Source organism: Conger conger, chromosome 17, assembly GCF_963514075.1.
Source record: "Conger conger chromosome 17, fConCon1.1, whole genome shotgun sequence".
Classification (NCBI taxonomy): domain Eukaryota; kingdom Metazoa; phylum Chordata; class Actinopteri; order Anguilliformes; family Congridae; genus Conger; species Conger conger.
This window is the reverse complement of record NC_083776.1, coordinates 2,925,732-2,946,655: the sequence shown is the minus strand read 5'-3', so window position 1 is coordinate 2,946,655 and position 20,924 is coordinate 2,925,732. Positions and strand designations below refer to the sequence as shown.

The following is a 20,924-nucleotide window of genomic DNA, read 5'->3' as shown; positions in this document are numbered from 1 at the left end:
GAGTGTGTAAGGGTGTGGGTGTAGGTGTATACACATGGGTTGTTGGTGAAAGTGTGATCTCACCCTGCCTGTGGTCCGGTTGGCTGATGGAGCCAGCACACACTGTGTCTCTTGTGTTGTTCCTCTAAAACGGACTGTGGACAAAGTCTCACTCATGTTAGCTTCGTTACTCATTTTTTCATTAGTTGCCTTTTTTGTGGAAAGCATGGGAAAAATCCGGATTTAAGAGTTGAACTTTTTCTGTTGTGTCATGGCTATGAGACGGACCATTCAGCACAAAACCCCAGCTCCAAAAGCCAACCATTATTCAATTTCCTATTTCCCTGTTCTCATTTCCCACACGTTAAAGGCTCTGGGAACAGGGCAGTACTGTATAGCAGAGAGGCGTACACCATACCATGTACCCATCCCCCATGTCCCACACAGGAAATGTTCCCTTTGAAAGGGAGACATTTTAGGACAGGCATTCAATTTGTTTTTGCTTACATTACAGAGGACAGGTAGTCATGTTTTTCTCAGCTGTTTACTGGAGCAGTTCAGGTAGAGTCACCTTCCGGCCCAAATGTGTGAGAAGGGGACTCCAACCTGGCTGAAAACCTGCAGCCCTTTGTCAGTCAGGTCACAGAATCCAGACTGCTTGAATTCATCCATTAACTGCCATTTTGGAATTTTGAAATCCATCAACTGCCATTTTGATTCATATTCAAGTCAAGTGTCCCTTCCTTGGGTCGTATCTGAGGGCAACCACTCATAACGGCATTTTGAAAATTTTAAAGCGATTGTGAAAAGCCCTTTTAAACACACCTTTACAATAACCTATAGTGTTCTAGTCCTTTCTCAGACTTGCATAAACCATGAAACCCATTTCATTCTATTTTAAGTAATTTTTTATCCATTTTTATATTGTTATTCTGTGAACAAGGGCATAGCTACCACCTGTTAGTCCGAAGAAAAAATATATTTAGAGGGCCCCCAAATATAAAAATACCGTGTTGGGATTAATTCATTAAAAATAGTTGCACCCCATACACAGTACAAAGTGTCTGAGTATTCCGCCCCGTATCTGGGGCCTGGTCTGCAAATAGTTTATTTTTCCAAACCTGTGATAATGCGCTCGTGATTTTCATATTTATAGACATCCGGTCTCAGTGAGGCTTACAGGACACATAAAGCCTCAGGAATTATTGGATTTATAAGACCTGTGAACGGCCAACAGCTAAAACAATGACATGTATAAATGCACAATACTGGCTTCTAAAAACACGTCTATTCTGTGAAAGGCTTACGCTTATGAAATGCGATCCTCAGTTTTGTTGTCTATGACCACATCATTGGCTCGATGGCTCGGCCAATGAAAGCAATTCACATAAAGTCGTTCATATCAGTCAATATTATTCCAGTCTACTTTATGGCTACTTTGTTCTGATGCTTGTCTCTACCATTACAGTCTATAATCGATGTTGCTTGGCGTAAAAACAGCCTTGTCAGTTCTCGATTCTAACAGCAAGACAAATAACTAAATGACGGTGAGTGCTGACCACTACAGTCCATGGTGCAGGTCTACAGAAGAGTGGTCTCTTCTCCACAAGGCACATTCTCCACACAATCTGCGAGAAGCGTTTTCTAGAAGTGAAACGGTTTAGTATGCTGTAAGCTCCAGTTGACATGTTATGACACTCTGTCAGCAAAGGTTGATAATGTGTGTGAAGCATCGGTGCAGTTTGCAGGAGGGGGCGGGGCGGGGGGGCAGTGGGGGGGGGGGGGGTGGAGGCAGGGGTGACATGTCCCCTTCACTTTTACAGAGGGTTGTTACATAAACTTAACATAAAGCCCCCTACCTCCCCCATCCGTACACATGATACCCCTACATCCCCCCACTGAAATTACGTCCCTGGTGTGTAGAAAAACAAGGTGTAGAAATATTATCGTCTCTTCGGGAGGAAGACACTCCACACAAACAGGAAGTGGGTCGTGAGGCCCAACGAGGATCCCCATGGCAACCTCCGTCTCCCGCACCTGCCCTGTAGCTGACTGCGTGTACGCGGCGCCTCGAACCCGCTCCGCCCCCTCTGTGCCCCCGGCTTCCTGGACGGGAAACGGCTGCATGCCGAGAGGAGTTAGGGGCGGCCTGTAGCGTAGTGGTTAAGGTACACGATGCAAAGGTCGGTAGTTCGATCCCCGGTGTAGCCACAATAAAGATCCGCACAGCCGTTGGGTCCTTGAGCAAGGCCCTTAACCCTGCAATTCCAGGGGATCCAGGGGAGGATTGTCTCCTGCTTAGTCTAATCAACTGTACGTCGCTCTGGATAAGAGCGTCTGCCAAATGCCAATAATGTAATGTAATGTAATGAATTAGGCGGCCATGTTTTTCTCACGCCCGCGGGAGAACTCCTCGGAACTCCAGCGCATCCAGGAGAGCTGGGTATTGTGATGTCATTAAAGGAGTGTGGGTGAGATGCAGGCACAGTGCTGCACAGTGCCAGGGACTTCACAACAGGAAGTGGGTGAAATTGGAGCAAACCATCTGCTGGAACTGGGAGGGGGGTGCTGGAGGGGATGCTGAAAGTGGAACCGCCTGTAGACAGTCCGGAGGGAGTAAGTGGGGGGATGAAGGTCTCCAGATATGCCCAGCGAGGAGGTGTGTCTGAAGTGAGAGAGGCTATCATTCACAGCTCACGAGCTCCCACTGCCAAACTCTGCCGTTTGGACACTGCAGGGGTTAAACAAAATCCCCTGATCACCGTCTTCACCTGCCCAGAAAAACAGAACGGAGGCTATTTCTACAGAGACTTGTAAAAATAGGTCTAGAACAGAGTTTCAGTGACTGTTTCCTAAATACATGCTGACTGCGGGCACTTCACCCTGGTGTAAAATCCAGATATGACCAGCTTGAAATTACCAGCTACCAGCTGTTTCGAAACATAGCTTGAGCTGTTTTTTTTTCTTCAGCAGTGTAAGTTTAAATAAAATGTAGGAAACAAACCATACTTCATACATGAGTGAGCATAAAAGCAGGGTCCCCGGTCAGCTCAGCTGTGCTCTGTGATATCTCTGTTCTCTTTAAGAATGTGTCCTGTTCCTGCTGGCTCTATCAGGCAGGGACCTGGAAAAGTACTGTAGTCTTTTTTGGAAATGGGCCTGTGTAAATTCAGGTGCCTATTTTCTGCCATGTGTTTATTCCATATATATATTATAATATTTACACTGGCTCCAGCCTCCTTGGCTCATTTTTGGTTTGCATATTTTCCAAAGGTTGGAGGCGGGTTTACTCTTTAATAAATTTCTAATCACTAAAAATGACTTTTGTTTTGTTTTGGTGTAACCTTTTTCTTTTTGGGTCAAATATGCAAACTAATTCATGTTAATGGTCCATTCTTAAGAAATTACCCAGAAAGGACGTTTGAAAAAATAATTTAGTCTTCCAGCAATAAAAGCAGTAACATCTGGTTTCTTTAGCTCAGACTAGGATGGAAAAAGATCCTGGCAGAGATGGTCTGTGGCCTTTATTTGCACAATGGCAAGCCTTCGGAAGACAATTGAGTTTGATATATCTCTGCCTAGAAAGATTTGTTTATGTTCAACAAGACTACAGTCAAAGCAGTCAATGTGATTTTTTTAACACTTTGCTCATGGGCAGCCTGAAGTTTGGATTGTCAGGTGTAATGCAAATTCTCTCTCTTTAGCACTCACACACAAGACGGTTATTCCTGGTGCAAATAAAGGCTTCAGGCTAACAAAGTGCTCTGTCGCTGAAAGGGTGTTTGGGATACCCCGAAGAACCCACAGGAATATAATCTGATACTCTAGCAACTGAGTCTGCGATATAGCGTCACACGTGCCTTCGGGGGCTCTGAGCTAAGACACGACAATAAGAGGCAAATACGATTGTGCTTCCCAGAACCACGTTCTTCCCAGAACCTTCCCAGAACCACGTTCGGCAGACTTGATGGCTGTTATTTGATTTCCCGTTGCACTGCCGGGTAACGCTAATATGATTATACTCCCCACAGCTGATAATTGATTCCCCATTGCGCAGGTTGAAATGGATGCAGGTGTACTTGGCTCGCGGCAGCCTTGTTTCTGTTGACTCTTTTGCTGTTTGCCATTATGGAACACACCTGGGTTTCTGTTATTACAGTTACCGGGGCCCAGCGTTGCAGACGTGACCCCTGTGGTTCTGTAGAGCCGTCTCGGTGACACATTGGCGCAGGAGGACGACCGGACCCAGCATGCTGGGCGGCGGCCATCTCAAGACATTCCAGCACAGACTGGCCTGCCACCTGTGCTAAGATGGATGACCGAGGGAGGAGAGGGAGAGGGACTCCATTCCTCCCGACTGGGGCATTCTGCAGAGGTTTTGGGTTCGGGCAGAGGTGATTCTAGAGACCGGTGAGGGGGGGTGGGGCGGGCACAGGGACCTAGACGGAATATCCCACGGGGCCCTTTTGAAGGGAATGACTTCCTCTGTCATCGTGAGACCCAAAACTCAGCTTTCGGGGGGGGGGGGGGGGGGCCTTACACTTGCAGGGGGGAGGGTGTGACTCCTCTGGACTGTGGGGGGCACCTGTAGTCTGCCTGCACCAGCTACCACAGCCGCCCACTCTGTGGAAAAACTGTACAAACAATAAAAGCGTCACTCAAGCAGATCATCCCCCAAATATTCCCTCCCCTACTATGGCATTGATAGTAGGGCCCTAGGAAAGCAGTACTCAGTCAGAAACCTGATTATACAGTGAATGTAGTTCCCTGACCACTTCGTAGCACAGCACCTTAAAATGCTGTTAGACTTCATAGCTCTGTGGGATGAACTATATAACGGTTCAGAGAACCAAAAAGCTTTGAGATGAGAACACACTGTTGAATATTTTTTTCCATAATGCAGTGATACTCAGCCTGTCTTTAGTTTGTCGGGCGATGCTCTGCCTCCAAAGTGGCTGTTCTCACCTCCATCTCACTCTGCAGCGCGGCAGCCGGTGTTTCCGGTTATATTATTTATCGCCGCGGCCAAACGGCGGTCCCGCGTTCTGTGGCGCACGTGTGTCTCGGCGCGGCCGTTCCGTCCGGAGCGAAGCGGGAACGCGGAATGTCGGGATCACGGCACGTGCCTCTCCGACATTCCTTCTCCAGGAGAGAAAACACGATGCATTATCCATGGACAAATATTGTGCTCCTGCCACCTCCTGTGGGTTCAGGGTTAGGCTGTAGGTTATGAACTGGGCCACGCTGGAATGTGTTCAGTGTAAGGCTGTACGTTATGACCCGGGCCACGCTGGAATGTGTTCAGTGTAAGGCTGTACGTTATGACCCGGACTTGCTGGAATGTGTTCAGTGTAAGGCTGTACGTTATGAACCGGGCCGGCTGGAATGTGTTCAGTGTAAGGCTGTACGTTATGAACCGGGCTGGCTGAAATGTGTTCAGTGTAAGCCTGTACGCCTAATGCCACATGTGGCCTCCTGAACTTCCTGATTGGGATTTTCGGATATCTGCAGACAGGAAATAAATTGCGATCAAAAGCCGGGGTTGTTTGGTTGGAGAACTTGTATTAATGCAGTACTCCTACTGACTAATCTGAAGTTTGATGGGAATACACGCTAACCCCGGCTGTCTGGAGCCGTGTTGGTGTAGCGCTTGATTGACGGCCTGTCTCACATCGTTGCTTGCAGCGTTGTCACTTCTGCCACCGTCTATTTTTCCTTTTGAGCGGGGATTTGAAAAGGGATAGAAGCGACAGAAAAAGCTCATCACTTGCTGCCAAGAAACACTCATCTTTCTGTCCCGCTACCAACCACCTCCTAAATTTAGTTCCGTTTTTTTTGGAATGTATTTCTATCTAAAATTTGTTTACACATGCCAAAATAGGTGCTGGCATTCCTATTTAAATAGGTTACGCGCGTGCATACAGCACTCACAATGCATGTTGCACGCCTTTCCAGCGTTTTATTTTAGGAGTTTGTGTGGTACCAAAAACACATATTGTGTGCACCTTACCTCTAGTGTTTTATTTCAGGTCCATAAGAAGATGTTTGTGTGGTTTTCAGTACCAAAAACGATCTCTATCCAGTTTTACATGTCCATTCTCCAGTGCCTCTCATGAGCTGTACCAAGAACAGGCGGTTTTAGTGACTGTGTTTTTAAGGCTCATTGATATCAATGAACCTTCTGATTGGCTGGCTAGCTCCAACAAACTGAAAGCTGTCTGTGCCGAGAGCTTAGATTTCTTCCATCTGCATGGTGGGGCATGCTGAAGGCAGACATATGGATATGAGCGTACAGACATCACATAACATTACATTATTGTCATTTGGCAGACTCTCTTATCCAGAGCGACGTACAGTTGATTAGGCTAAGCAGGAGACAATCTTCCCCTGGAGCAATGCAGGGTTAAGGGCCTTGCTCAAGGGCCCAACGGCTGTGCGGATCTTATCGTGGCTACACCGGGATTCGAACCACCGACCCTGCGGGCACAGACCCCCTGTCACAAAGTTACAGAAGTCCGAACAGCTTGTTTAAATGCAGTTGGGGTGTTTTTATAGCACTTACAACCCCATGTTCTCCACAATACGGGGCCTTTAAGTAAACATTTCATAATCCAAATAGCAGCTCAGCCAAGGCATCCAGGTATAAGCGCTGTCTGTTCCCGGAAACGCGGTGACAATCCCAGTGTTGTAATTGGCTGGGCATCTTGTTTTGGCCCCCCCTCTTTCCGGGGGCCAGGCTGACTCCTCACAGTGCTGGCATTGTTGACGGCGTTCACGGGGGCAGCGCACATCGACAGACGCCCGACGCCAGGGCGGCATTCCGACCGCAACGCTCCGGAGTCACGGGACACGCCGCGCGGTGGGCGAGAGCCCGGAAAAAAAACATCCTCGTTCCACGGAATCAACCCCGTCGCCGGCTGTGAGTCACTGATGCCGGGGCGCTGTAACCTGTGCGGAACAGCGGCGAGCTTTCACCTCGCAGCACGCCGACGATCAATCCCAAATCTGTAAAAACGCATTGTGTACACCGAAAAGCACATAGTTAAATGTAACCCGGTAGCTGTCCCGGAATGACTGTTTTTTTGATCTCTTAAGTATATGAAATTGACGCAATGACATAATGGCCATGGCTGCCTGTAGCGTAGTGGTTGAGGTACATGACTGGGACCCGCAAGGTCGCTGGTTCAATCCCCGGTGTAGCCACAATAAGATCCACACCTCTGGATAAGAGCGTCTGCCAAATGCTGTTAATGTAATGTAGTGTAAAATAACACCCATATCCTCCCCACAAATCCCTGTTTGAGCGCCGTTCAGGTGCCATATATTCTCACTCACCCGCCTGAAACAGCCAAGAAAGAGTAATTTATACAATAAATAAATGAGAGCCACGTTCTGCCTCTAGAGATGATTACACTCCAAAGCAAGATTCAATTTGATTTCTAAAGCCAGAGCGGCTCTTACCGGGTCAAAGGCCCAAATGGACGTTTAACAGCTGAGCTCAGTGGACAAATCATCTCCGCAAAGAACAAACTGACAAAATAAATCAGGCCAAGCGAAGATGAAGGCTTTCACCTTCACACTACAGCCAGAGAGTATGGCTGTACGGTACTGCAGTGCATTTGGAATCACGCCTGACCATTTAAAACAGAAAATTCAACAATGTTGCTTAATGTGGAAAATGAAAACAAAATGTAATGCATTTACAATACAGTATTACAAAGATGTTTTACACAAAGGGCACTCAATCTTACCCAGAAAGGGCCGGTGTGGATGCAGGCTTTTGTTCCAACCAAGCAGTAACACCTGATTCTACTGATCAGCCACTGGAGTCTTTGCTCAGGACCCTGACTAGTAGAATCAGGTGTGTAACTGCATGGTGGGAACAAAAGCCTGCATCCACACCCGCCCTTCCCGGGTAAGACTGAGTATCCCTGCTGTACGCTGTGGGAAGAGACATTCTGAATGTATCGAATATCTGGTCGTGAGATGGGGGGGGGGGGGGGGGGTGTTTACAGTGCTCGTGAATATCACATTCTTTCGAGAGAAGAACCTCTCTCGTCTTTTTTTAGGCCCGGTTTGAAAGGTACGGACCCGTGACATGAATGGAAGCCATTGTTTTCCGCTGTACCCGCCCTATAAATAAGTCAGGAAAAACAGGCTTCACCCGTGGTCCCAAGTGTCCCGGGGAGAAAAGTGCCAATCAAACCGGCACTCCGGCCCGGGAGAGTCAACAGCAGGGCCGGTTTCGCACGGAGGCGCGAGGTTGCCGAGTGCCAGTCCTCGTAGCCTGACAGCTCCGGCCAGTTCAGCCCCTTTACAGACATCCATTCTGCACAGCAGCACGCGTGTAAGAGACATCTACCAGCAGCCCGCCGTGTTGATACGGGCCTCGCTCTCAGTCCAGCGCCCCAGCAACTCCGGGCGGAATGTTGTTCTAATGCCTGCGTGTGGAATGTCTTGTTTAAACAGTCGAGCCGGTCCAGGCCAGCCCATTTTTTTGGGGGGGCGATATAAAAACCGCAGAGTACACGCTGGACAGGCACTATTTTAGAAAAAGTATCGTATGAAAGCGACTCGAGTCACTGAGTTTCTGCTCGCGGCGCTGCATTCCGGAGAAAATATCGCTTTGTTCAGTAATTATGGAAAAATAGTATAAAAACAGCATTAATAAATGTAAAAAGTTAATCGATCATGGCCCTTGATATTTGTGTGGTGCAAATGTGTGTTACCTTAGTGCTGTGATGTAATATTCTGAAAGTGCCACCCCCGTGGTGTGCTTTCGTACTGAGAACGTACGACTCTCGCCTCATCAGTTTTCATTATCGGGCGTCCAGACATCTTCACTCAAAGCCTTGTTTAAACTTTGCTGTTAAACTGTGATATCAGTGTGTGGTGTTCCCTTGATGAGGGAGATTCTGTTGAGAAGCAGGCGAACTTTAACAGTAAACACCTGCATGGTCTGTCAACCAGACGCAGCACTGTGGGGTAATGGTTTGGGAAATGTACACATCAATTTGAATCACTGGTGAATTAGTGACTATAATGGTAATAGGGTTATAGTTTCATGAGTTTTGTATATAGAGGTTTTCTATTAAGAGATTAGTAGCATGAGCTGTGTGCTAACACGGTGGTATAGTGGATAACGTCACCTCCCAAAAAAAACCTCCTGGGTTCGAATCCTGACTGTGGCCTTTCTGTGTGGAGTCAGCATTTTGGCATTTTCAGGTCTTAATCTCTCTCCCAGTCTTCTCCAATACAATGTACTTGTGGATGGTACATTTTGGGAGGAGTTGAGCAGGAAGGTGGGGTGGTGAGGAGGTCCAGACCACGCCCATACAACCCTGACGTTGTTTTCAATATAGATTTTATGTCTGACTTGAAATGTGTCTTATTATAGTTATTTACAGTGGGTATTTTTAATATATATTTGGTGGATGTGTTGTACATCCAGTTGATACATACCTCCGTGATAATCTATCGTTATTTCAACTAATTCCAATCCCTTTACAGCACCTTTAAGCAAGGTATTGATGTCTATATTACTACATCTGTATAAATGGGTAACATGTATGAATGGTTATTGTGATGTGGAGAGCTAGAATGGGCAATTCTCATTCATTCGCAGAGAAAACCGTTAGAGCTTAACTTGTTGAAATAGCACGACTGGTGCTGACGGTATCTAAGCAACCGCATGAGGTGAAAGGAAAGTTCGGGGAAGATCGTTGCGCTTCTCCGCTGCGTCTGAAAACTGTTCAGATAACGGTTTTCTTTCATGTTCTGCCAGCGCTTTTGAATTCACGCGTCATCCCCACCCACGCCTGTGAGTTTTCCAATCGAGTTTCAACATGCTGATGGGACATGTTGATTGTGTGATTTACTTGAACCACGCCATTTCTAGCTAAATCTGAACCTGTGCCCGACTCTGATTGAATCCAGTCGCGCACTTGAAGGTGATATTTTATCGATACTGATTTTGAGATGAAAACTGATGACTGACTACGCGATGTTTGTAGCGCAAAGCCCTCATGGCAACAGAATGTTTCTCGGCCACCTCAGAGATGTCTGGATCAAATTTAAACAAAATAATAATGCAGGATTGAGTTGCATTTGAATACGTCTGTAATTTTGCCTTTAGATCTATGGGAAACTGTGTTTTGCACAGAGAACTCAACAATTATTACAGCAAACGTTAGATTTCAGGGTCCAAATTGGATAGCTCTGAAAATCTGTTGTCCATGAGAAACACAAAGGCAGACTGAAAACTGATTTTACAATCTTTGTGTTGAATGAACAAAGCTTAGTTTCAGTTGGGTCCCTTCCAGAAATGAGGACTAGCTTGAACTATATGTCTATGTGCTCAAGTGAATACACTACATTGTGCTGAGAAACTATTGGAAAATGTCATTACTGCGATTAATTTCTTCATGAAAGCTTACAGGAATTTGCACATTGGACACCTAGTCAGTGAACATGATTTATTTTATATTATATTTAATTACTAATGTACTACTTTGCACTAAATGTACAAAAACATTTGATAGGCTTGGCATCAATGAAGAGACACTTTTTGATTACACGGATGGTGCAGTGGGTAGCACTGCCGCCTCACAGTATGGAGGTCCTGGGTTCGAATCCCTGTCGGCCGGGGCCTCTCTGTGCGGAGTTTCCGTGTTCTCCCCGTGTTCACGTGGGTTTCCTCCGGGTACTCCGGTTTCATCCCACAGTCTAAAGACATGCAGGTTAGGCTGATTGGAGAGTCTAAATTGCCCGTGGGTATGAGTGTGTGAGTGAATGGTGTGTGTGCCCTGCGATGGACTGGCGACCTGTCCAGGGTGTATTCCTGCCTTTCGCCCAATGTATGCTGGGATAGGCTCCAGCCCCCCTGCGACCCTGTTCAGGATAATGGATGGATGGGTTCTTGAGTACATTAAGTAGCTTACAGCACAGCAGTTCATTATTGTATCTGAACAATAATACAGTGTATACTATACTTACAGTAAGTATTGTATGTTTTATGACTCAGTTGATGTATTCAGTTATTATGAACCCCAAAGTGTTGTGTCAGACATACCCGTAAATACCTACGCTCATAATCATCTTTACCCCACATGTGTCCTAACCGTTTAGTAAATGATTGAATGTTTGAATTAATACCTGAATTAATAATGCTTTTAAAAAGATGTTTTGCATTGATTGTTTATAATACGTTAGTGCAGGCAGATAAAAACCTATTCCCAGAAGATCATGGGATGACTGATCCTTCCGCTACTGCTAACAGCTATAGCTGCTGCCTTTCTTTTCTGGGCCACACGGCTACGCAAACAAACCCCAGGGCTGCTTGCCACTGATGAACTAGTACATCAGGGATCATCAAATCGCAGTCCTCGAGTGCTGAGAACTGCTGGTTTTCTGCTCTCCCTTTACCTGGGAGTCAGGAGTGAAGACAGTCTGGCTAATCAGTAGCATTAATTGTTCAGTTAATTACCTGGGACCAAAGAAAACCAGGGCTGGATTTGGATTGGAGGGCCAGATTCGATGATCCCTGTTGTACACGAACAGCCATGTTTGACCATTTCACCCCCCGATGGTCTGTTTTTCATTTCTGCTTGGATCTTTAGATGTATTTCAGTGTATATTTTTTATACTTAATATGACTCAGTTTCTATGAGAAACAGCAGGGTTAAGTACACAGTGCACACACCCACATTTAAACAGGCTCATTACGCACCTCCCAGAGAGTCCCACAGAAACACAGCCAAGAGCCTGTAGCGTAGCAGTTACAATTGCAAGGTACATGCAAGGATGTTGGTTCAATCCCCGGTGTAGCCACAATAAGATCTACACAGCTGTTGGGCCCTTGAGCAAGGCCCTTAACCCTACATTACTCCAAGGGGGGGGGAATGTCCCCTGCTTAGTCTAATCAACTGTAAGTCACTTTGGATAAAAGCGTCAGCTAAATAACCAATTATTATTATTATTATTATTATTATTATTATATATATATATATATTATATCTACCAGGAACAGCAGTGGATGGGCAGGACCGCGCCGTGGAGCCCAGCGGGGCAGACGGTAGACGGGAGAGGCGCAGAGGTGGGATGTCCCTCTGAGCGTGGATGCGATCTGATGTCATGGCCCGGATAAGCCTGCCTCAGCAAACACGGGTGAGCGTGCATCCTGGGAAAGCGGGAGAGCGCACAGATGGGCCGGCGTCTCGCACCGCGTGGCAGCGGGGCCGGGGGGGGGAACGCAAACACGCCCGGGCCATCGCCCGCCGCGGAGGTCACAGCGGATTACCCGCTAATACCGCCGCGCTTTGAAGCCATTGTCGGGCCAGACTGTATACAGTACGGTCTGAATGAGGGGTTTAAAGCTGTCTGTCATCTGCAACACTGTTTACTGCGGCTAATACAATGACAGAAATCCCAACGCCACACACGCTTCCTGGCTCCCTAGCCTCCTCTAAACTATAGGCGCTGTTATATTCACACAGTAAACAGAGTAAACTCCCACACTCGCTGTGCAGTTCACATCCAGAGTACAGTCTTTGTATTGAATGAACAAAGCTATGCTATAACAGAGTGCTATAACAATCAAGAAAACCTCAATTATGAAATTAATTCTCTGAAGTTGCGTCAACCTGCCAATCATCTTTTTTTTCCCATCCATTTAGCTTGAAGTTAATGGAGCACATTGAGATACTTTATGTATAGTGGATTTTTGAATATATACAATAAAACATGATAAATATTGTGTTGAATATCATGATAAATATTAAATACCAGCATGTACAGAAATGGCAAGTAAGGCCCTGTTTGGTTGTGTGTCTGCGTGTCTGATAATGGATAAATACAGTTTGTGGTACCATACAGTACAAAGTTTATTGAAGATATTTTCTGTTGCTCAATGTGATCACCTGGACATATTTTTCCTCCATGTCCTCTGAAATAGTGCTTGTATGACCATGAAGAAAATTCACCAAACATTATGTCCACGCAGGAACACAAAACAACTTTTAATGTGCAAATTGCCTTTTGTTACAGTATTTATTCGGGATTTATATTGGTGTCATAGCTGCATTGTGGCATACTTCTGCAGGGTTTTCAGCCGAAACATTTTTGTGTTACACATGATTGATTTTCTTTAGTCACCAGTTTTAAGATGACTCACAAAAAAAACAGCAAATGATGTCCGTTCAGAAACTAATTTTAACCATCTGGTTTTGTTTTTGCCCGCTGAGCTAATGAGAGGTCTCCTGAAATGTGCTGCGTTGTGTTGCAAGGCGTGGACAGCAGCCACGAGATGGATTATCCGAACGCACGACACCTGCTTCGCCTCGATCCCCACCGAAAAGAAGCGCAGTGCGTCATTAGACACAGGAAATGCCACGCTACTGTAGCCTAGCTACTGTAGCCTAGCGACTGTAGTGCAATCCAAAGTCAGTGCACTGAAAAACTTTACTTAAAAAAAAAAAGATTTAAAAAAACAGCATTTAGCCTGCTGTGAAGAGTAGAATTTCCGGAATGGTGTTTTCCTACAAATTCTAAATTTCTAAAATTTCATTGCTTTCATTCCATTCTATAATAGTAATAGTTATATCAGGGTTAGAATGTTCAGTTCAGATCACAAGTATGTGATTAGGATGTTCAGTTGAGAACATTCTGGTCACATACTTGTGATCTTGCGCCTTAAAGGGTTCGAAATGTTCCCCGTCGACGCCAGCCTTGAACACGATCCCATTTATGCGTTTTCATTTCATTTGCCTATTAGAAAAAAAGTTCAACTTCAACATTAAATGATAGATTTTGTAAGCAGTTTTATAAAAACGGAACAAACGGTCTCGCCAACACTCTGGCTGACATGACAGGATGAGCTGATGAACATCTGCTGTAAATGCTTCAGAAACGTCTCAGCTGTGGCCTAATTTCATAAATCTGTTCATCATCATATTTATTCTCATGGAATGAGACTTTAAATGAGATCAGTGACTCAAATGAAGGTACCCCGCCTCCACCAACTGTAAAAAGGACTCTGTATATTTGTCTGTAAATTCACTTTGCCTTTCAGAAGAGGTCAAACTTTAACATTAACAAAACATAATTTATGATTTGCCGCAGTTAAGTAACACATCCCATCTTCAGCATTAAGTACGCTGAACCTTGAAACACTAACAGTATTTCCAGGCCACTGACTGAACCCTCAGATGAAGTTAATAAAGACGTGAGCTGCCGTCTGAAATTCCTCCAGGGACAGGAAGTACCATATGCGTGGGGACCAGGCTGTAGTACTGTCAGTCTAAGTACCATAGACCGACAGTACTACAGTACTACAGCCTGTCTGTGCGGGGTGAGACCGACAGTACTACAGACTGTCTGTGCCTGTCTGTGTGGGCGTGAGACTGACAGTACTACAGCCTGTCTGTGCCTGTCTGTGCCTGGTCCCCACGCATATGGTACTTAGACTGACAGTACTACAGCCTGGTCCCCACGCATATGGTACTTAGACTGACAGTACTACAGCCTGGTCCCCACGCATATGGTACTTAGACTGACAGTACTACAGCCTGGTCCCCACGCATATGGTACTTCCTGTACCTGGAGGAATTTCAGACGGCAGCTCGCGTCTTTATTAACTTCATCTGAGGGTTCAGTCAGTGGCCTGTAAATCCTGTTAGTGTTTCAAGGTTCAGCGTACTTAATGCTGAAGATGGGATGTGTTACTTCACTGCGGTAATGTTAAAGTTTGACTTTTTCTGAAAGGCAAATAAACTTAACAGATGGGAGACCGAGCCACTCGGGGCACGGTCATAACTCAGGACCGTACTTCCAATCCGTCCGGCCGCGTAGCACCAAGGCACCGGACCCCCTTCCCCGCCGTTCCGGCTGCCCTGAGACCTCGGCTCGGGAAAGGGAGGCAGGCGCGGACACGTTTCGGGTCGGGAGAGGCCAGGTGCGTCGGAGGAGCGGGCTGCTATTAAAGCTACACGGTACATTGGCGGTCTCAGTGCCAAGATAATCACCGTATGGGGTCATGTCGGCACGGCTCGGAGATCCGCCAAAACAAATAAGAACACGTTGGACAAATCTGTAAATAATAACAAAGCCTCCGTGTTTTCACATAATAGCACGGCTGCTCGGCTTCCTGTTAGCCTACATCGCTCTTGTGATGACCGACTACAAGCGTATGTTGTGTCGGACAAATAAAGAAACAGCTGTTAACCATGTATTTTTAAGCAACACCGACAACAAACACAAACATAGCATAGGCCTGTAGAGGAGCAGATGCACTTATCAGTTTCACCTAGACTAGTCTTAACCTGCCAGTCACTTGTACCAGGCCCCACAAGCACACAAAATCCTAAAATCGTCTGCATTTATATTGCCTTAATCCAAAGCGCTGTACAATTGATGCTTCTCATTCACCCATTCACACACACACACACACACACACACTCACACTCACACACCAACAGCGATTGGCTGCCATGCATGGCACTGACCAACTCGTCAGGAGCAATTAGAGGTTAGGTATCTTGCTCAGGGACACTTCGACACACCCAGGGCGGGATTGAACCGGCAACCCTCCAACCGCCTTACATCCTGAGCCAATGTTGCTTTTTTCTTCTCTGGTCTGTGAATTGAAGGGACCAAAAACAACGAGCTTAGCAGAGATTCACATCTTGGGTTTCGGCCAATAGGCCCCCGAGTTTCTGCTCCTGGTCTACGATATTCGGAATAGCCAATCTGATTCTGAGAGTTCAGTGTTATTACAAACGGCCAGTCTAATTCCAGCATTCCAGAGTTCAGTGGTTTTTGACTCCTGCAAAGACCTTTGTTTGTTTACCCATTATAAAGACATTTGGTTTCACTACTGGTACATGACGTTCAAATTCGTAATTGCTCTACTAAGAACATGGTGGGTACAAGTTATGAGGCAAATGTCAAATAGGAAGCTACAGGACATCTCAATGAAATCTCAATGAAATCTCAATGAAATCTCAATCCAATGATGACCACCAAAACATGTGTGCCAGGTCTGATAACTTTATTATTTAATGTTATATTACCAGTATATTTCCATATTCTTCAAACTATGCACATTTAACATATGCAGTATATAAAATATATGTGGAGTGCGTGATGTATATTCGATTCCGTTCAACCTATCCCTGGGGGAAAAATGGTTAAATAATCTGCAGACTGGGGTCAGATTTGAGTCTGCCCTAACAGCCCTTACAGTATGAAGGGGAACACGCCCACCGCAGCTGGAGAAACACACGTTAATTACACTTTAATGAGCGGCACGTAGAAAATGGCCGCGTCTGCCCGCCGAACAAACGCGTCGATTGTCGAGTGACACGTGCGCTGAGGTCAGAGGGGAAGTGATGTCACCCGCTGGCTTCCTGCACCCGCCCGGCGCGCGACATCACTGGCATTTTTGGGGAGTGAACGAATCCGTCTCGATGGGTTTAGCAGCACCAGGCCTGCGTGTGGAGGAATGTCCGGTCCCCGGTGTGGGTTTCCCGGCAGAGCCCAGAGGCGGGCTGGGCTGAGAGCCGCCCACGGGACCACGCGGGAGTGGATTCCTTTCAGGCTTTGCGAACGGTTCCTTCGGAGAACCTTAAAAAAAGGGTTCCGTGGGGGCCGCGGTGGCGCGCAGCTAAAGTAAACGGACCTTGATGCAGGCGTCAGTTCGTTTCAGTTGCACACCGAGGACTGGGGTTCGATTCTCGGTCCTGCCAAAGCTGAGTTTGGCCGGCTCACATGGAGCGGCATAATTGGCACGCTGCTCGAAGGGAGGGACTCAGCAGGGACCAGTAGGGAGGGATCGCCACGCAAATTGAGGGAACCCCTTGAGGTGCCTCCAGAAGGAACCCTTTTTTAAAGGTTCTCTGAAGGAACCTTTTGGAAAGCCTGAAAGGAATCCATGTCATGTCCCATAATAATAATAATAATAATACCGTAATAATAATAATAATAATACATTAATAATAGCAACCACATTGGTTGATCACATAAAAAATAATTTATTGTGTATAGTACATAAAACAAATACGAGTACATATCAATAAATGTATAGTCCATGACAATGAGTTCAATGAATAGAACACATCCGAGAAATCGAGACATCCCAGAAATAATGATTTCATTTAAAAAGGTTATTCAACCAACCCTAGGATGCTTACGATATTCCTTCTTAAAGAGGGGGATCATTCTCGAAGATTCAATATAAACTGGTGACAGAGAAAAGGTTCTTAAAATACTTTTGTGGTGAATACACCATCCAGGCATTCCAACAAAAACCCAGCTACATTTGGCTGAAACGATGAGTTTTCTATCCGACTAGGATGTAACCAGACCATATCCGGATAAAAATCTGAGCTGTAATATTACTGGTTAACCTAGTCATTGCTCAACCTAGATTTTTCACTGCTCCGGATTCCAGCTATTGCTCCCAGGGGTTCACCAACGTGAAGCGTACGGTAGGCCGGCTCAAGATTTCTGATTGGTAACGCATGAAACTGCATGATTATGCATTTACATTTAATATTATCCGTATTACACTTTAGGCCCAAAGCAATTACACATTATTTCAGAGTCATTCCAGAGTCAGACAATTTTTTATTTTCAATAAAAAAAACAAAAAAAACACTGGTATGATATACGCACTTCAAACAAAACGTTTTCCGCCTTTGATCAAGGATTTTAAGTACATTATAAGTAATATAAACATCCCAGTCAGACGGGGTGCGCCATTCCACTCCGACCGACTTCCATTTCAGCGCCTTCTCATTTTCAACTTTTCCGCTCTCCGGCCTTCACATCAAAGAGAATAGCGATCCGTGAGCCACAAGCCACCGATTTTCTGAAAAAATGAATGCCGCACATTCAAAGCACTGAGTCAGGCCAACAGCGCTGGTATAAAAACAGGAGACGGTAACGGAGGCTGTGTTTTCACTGCAGCCCCGCCGCAGACTGCGATCATCGCCGAGCCAGGCCTGATAACTGCGCGTTTCTTTGCTCGGAGCCGAACAGCTGGCCACTTGTGGACCGTTCAGGCTTTTTACTTTCAAATTAACAAGGCTTGACGACTTCCCATCTCTTATCCGCCGGTCCCCGGGATCCAAAGATCTGTCTGCTGCTCTGAAACCGTGGCAACTGCAAAAAACGTCCCCAGTATCTATCAAGGAATTCCTGTCTGGAAGTTTAGAGGGAGAGGGAAAACCACTCCTAGTCCTATTCTGTTTAGAGGTTTCAGAAACGGTCATATAATCATTTCATGTGCTGTTTACCACAATAAACTTTTCACGGTAGCCATGGTGACACGCAGGAAATACAAACCGATAATTGCACTTTCAGTATAAACGATGACAGTAGCAATCTGTGTGTGTGTGTTTGTGTGTTTGTGTGTGTGTGTGTGTGTGTATGCACTACCTTTAATTCGTTATTTACCAGACTATGACCTCACTTGTGGGAACAAGTAAAGCTGTGTCTGAGATTGAGAGAGCGCCGTTCTGCTCAGGGAGGTCGAGCAGAGCACTGTACCGACAAGCAGAAATACAGAATTCACTTTCTGCAGTCTCTCTCCCTCCTTCCCTCTCACTCTTTCTCTCTCTCTTCCTCTCCTCTCTCTCTCCCTCTCTCTCATTCACTCTATTTGTCTCTCTCTCTATCTCTCTCTCTCTCTCTCTCTCTCCATGTACACTAGCTGTATCAGTCAATTCTACAATCTATAGAATGAAAGTTTTCAAATATGACACACTCTCTCTCTCTCACACTCACACACACACACACACCTGTGCATACACACATTGAAATGCATACCGACACGTGTACGTATACACATACGTTTTTACTGCAGATTTACATACACTATTCCTCGCTGAATTCAGCACTGACCTTGCTAACCTGAACCTCATTAGAAACCTACTGAACCTACCTCATTATAAACCTACCGAACCTACCTCATTATAAACCTTATAGGACCTGCCACAACATACTCCTCACACATTGATCTGGACCATTAACACTCCTCCTTCTTTCACTCTCTGTAGCTCTGTTAGACATTTCATTACATTACATTATTGGCATTTGGCAGACGCTCTTATCCAGAGCGACGTACAGTTGATTAGACTAAGCAGGAGACAATCCTCCCCTGGAGCAATGCAGGGTTAAGGGCCTTGCTCAAGGGCCCAACGGCTGTGCCGATCTTATTGTGGCAACACCGGGTATCGAACCGCCGACCTTGCCGGTCCCAGTCATGTACCTTAACCACTACGCTACAGGCCGCCCTATGAAACAGTGTTGTCTGTCCTTTTTCTAAAAGGTGAAATTAAAATGAGGAGAGCATACCTGTTAGACACCTGATTGTCTGAATCATCTCTGATTCAAATTTAGCAGTTCATAAATGTATTTTTTTCCTCAAGGTATTTCTGAGATAAAGTACGAAGTAGTGAAACTTACGGAGGCCAGCTGGATCTTGGCTGTGGATGAGTCACCAAACTCATCCACAGCCTAGATCCAGTCACCAATGTGCTTCACACATTCATCTAAACGTTGCTAAAGATGTACCCCATAAACAACAACATCCATCTCGACAGCACCTCACAATCCCAGAAAAGTGCTGAGTTGCCCGCCCCTGCAGCGGGCAGACAGAGCTCGATGGAGACTGGAGTCTGAGCAGATGTTTGATGGCCAGGGAAGATGAGCTTGGCGCTGTGACTCCATCAGGGCTCCAGATCCAGATCCAATGGACGGTCCTCCAGATCCAATGGACGGTCCTCCAGATCCAATGGGAAGGTCCTCTAGATCCAGCAGGAAGGTCCTCCAGATCCAGCAGGAAGGTCCTCTAGATCCAGATCCAACAGGACGGTCCTCCAGATCCAGATCCAATGGACGGTCCTCCAGATCCAGCAGGAAGGTCCACCAGATCCAGCTAGGAAGGTCCTCTAGATCCAGCAGGAAGGTCCTCTAGATCCAGATCCAACAGGACAGTCCTCCAGATCCAGATCCAATGGATCCAATGGGTCCACCAGATCCAGCCAGGACAGCCCTCCAGATCCAGTGGGACGTTCCTCCTGTCGCTCGTCCTCCTCCAGGCCTGGACGTGTGGGCGGAGTGGAGCTGAGGTCAAGCGGACGTAACGCCCCATTGTTCCGAGACGGATCCAGACCGGCCCGCTCTTTTCCCCCAGAGCAGCCAGCATGTGAGGCTTCCTGAGCGTGATTATGTAAGGCTCCCCAAGCCAACTGCTGCCTATTGTTGCAAGCCTGGCAGTTACCACCCAGCCTCCCGTGATTAAAATATCAACCGGCCAGCGATTTTTATCCAAATAAAAGGAAGTGAGCTAAATCTGTTTCTTTTTGTACTCTTCACTCATGTATTTAACATGCAATTATTGCTGTAATTATACTTTTTTATACATTTGTACACAATACTTTTTTTGTAATGTTCACAAGGAGGAACAACTGTCAACTCGTAAATCTAGTGATCTGCACTAGTGGGTTTAATAATGTGTTGTTATCGCTGGTTCTAGCTAATATATCAGCAGCCTTGTTTTCAAGTTCAAGAAAAGGGAGAGTTGTGTTATAATGAAAATTGAATATTTGAACATAAGGCTCTGTAACTAAGAATATAACTGATGTACAACATGTAAAAAGCACCAAGAGTGTTATTCTGGGGTAGAGGTTGGTCTTAGTAAGCTTAGAAAATTGATTACATCATTGACCAAAGGACATGTTCTTGTCACTGGCTTGGTACCTCCAACCAAACACGTTCACTGGGTGTTGATGTCCACCGATTCTCATCATTTTTCTAACTTTTGTCGATGCTTGAGAGTGATCTTCTTCAACGAGTCTCGCAGTGATCTACAGGGTTATATAACTTGTTATCACTCTCCCACTACAGCAAGTGGCTTCATATTTCTAAATCATCTACATACATAC

At 45.9% G+C, this 20,924-nt stretch overlaps 1 long non-coding RNA gene across 1 annotated transcript in view; it reads left to right on the top strand.

The window, feature by feature from the left end:
- Positions 1 to 12,138, top strand: part of LOC133117017 (uncharacterized) — a 90,369-nt gene extending 78,231 nt beyond the window's left edge. The window contains exon 3 of the long non-coding RNA XR_009705919.1: positions 12,002 to 12,138. This is a non-coding gene — a long non-coding RNA (uncharacterized LOC133117017). The remainder of the gene's footprint in view (positions 1 to 12,001) is intronic.
- Positions 12,139 to 20,924: the final 8,786 nt, after the last annotated feature.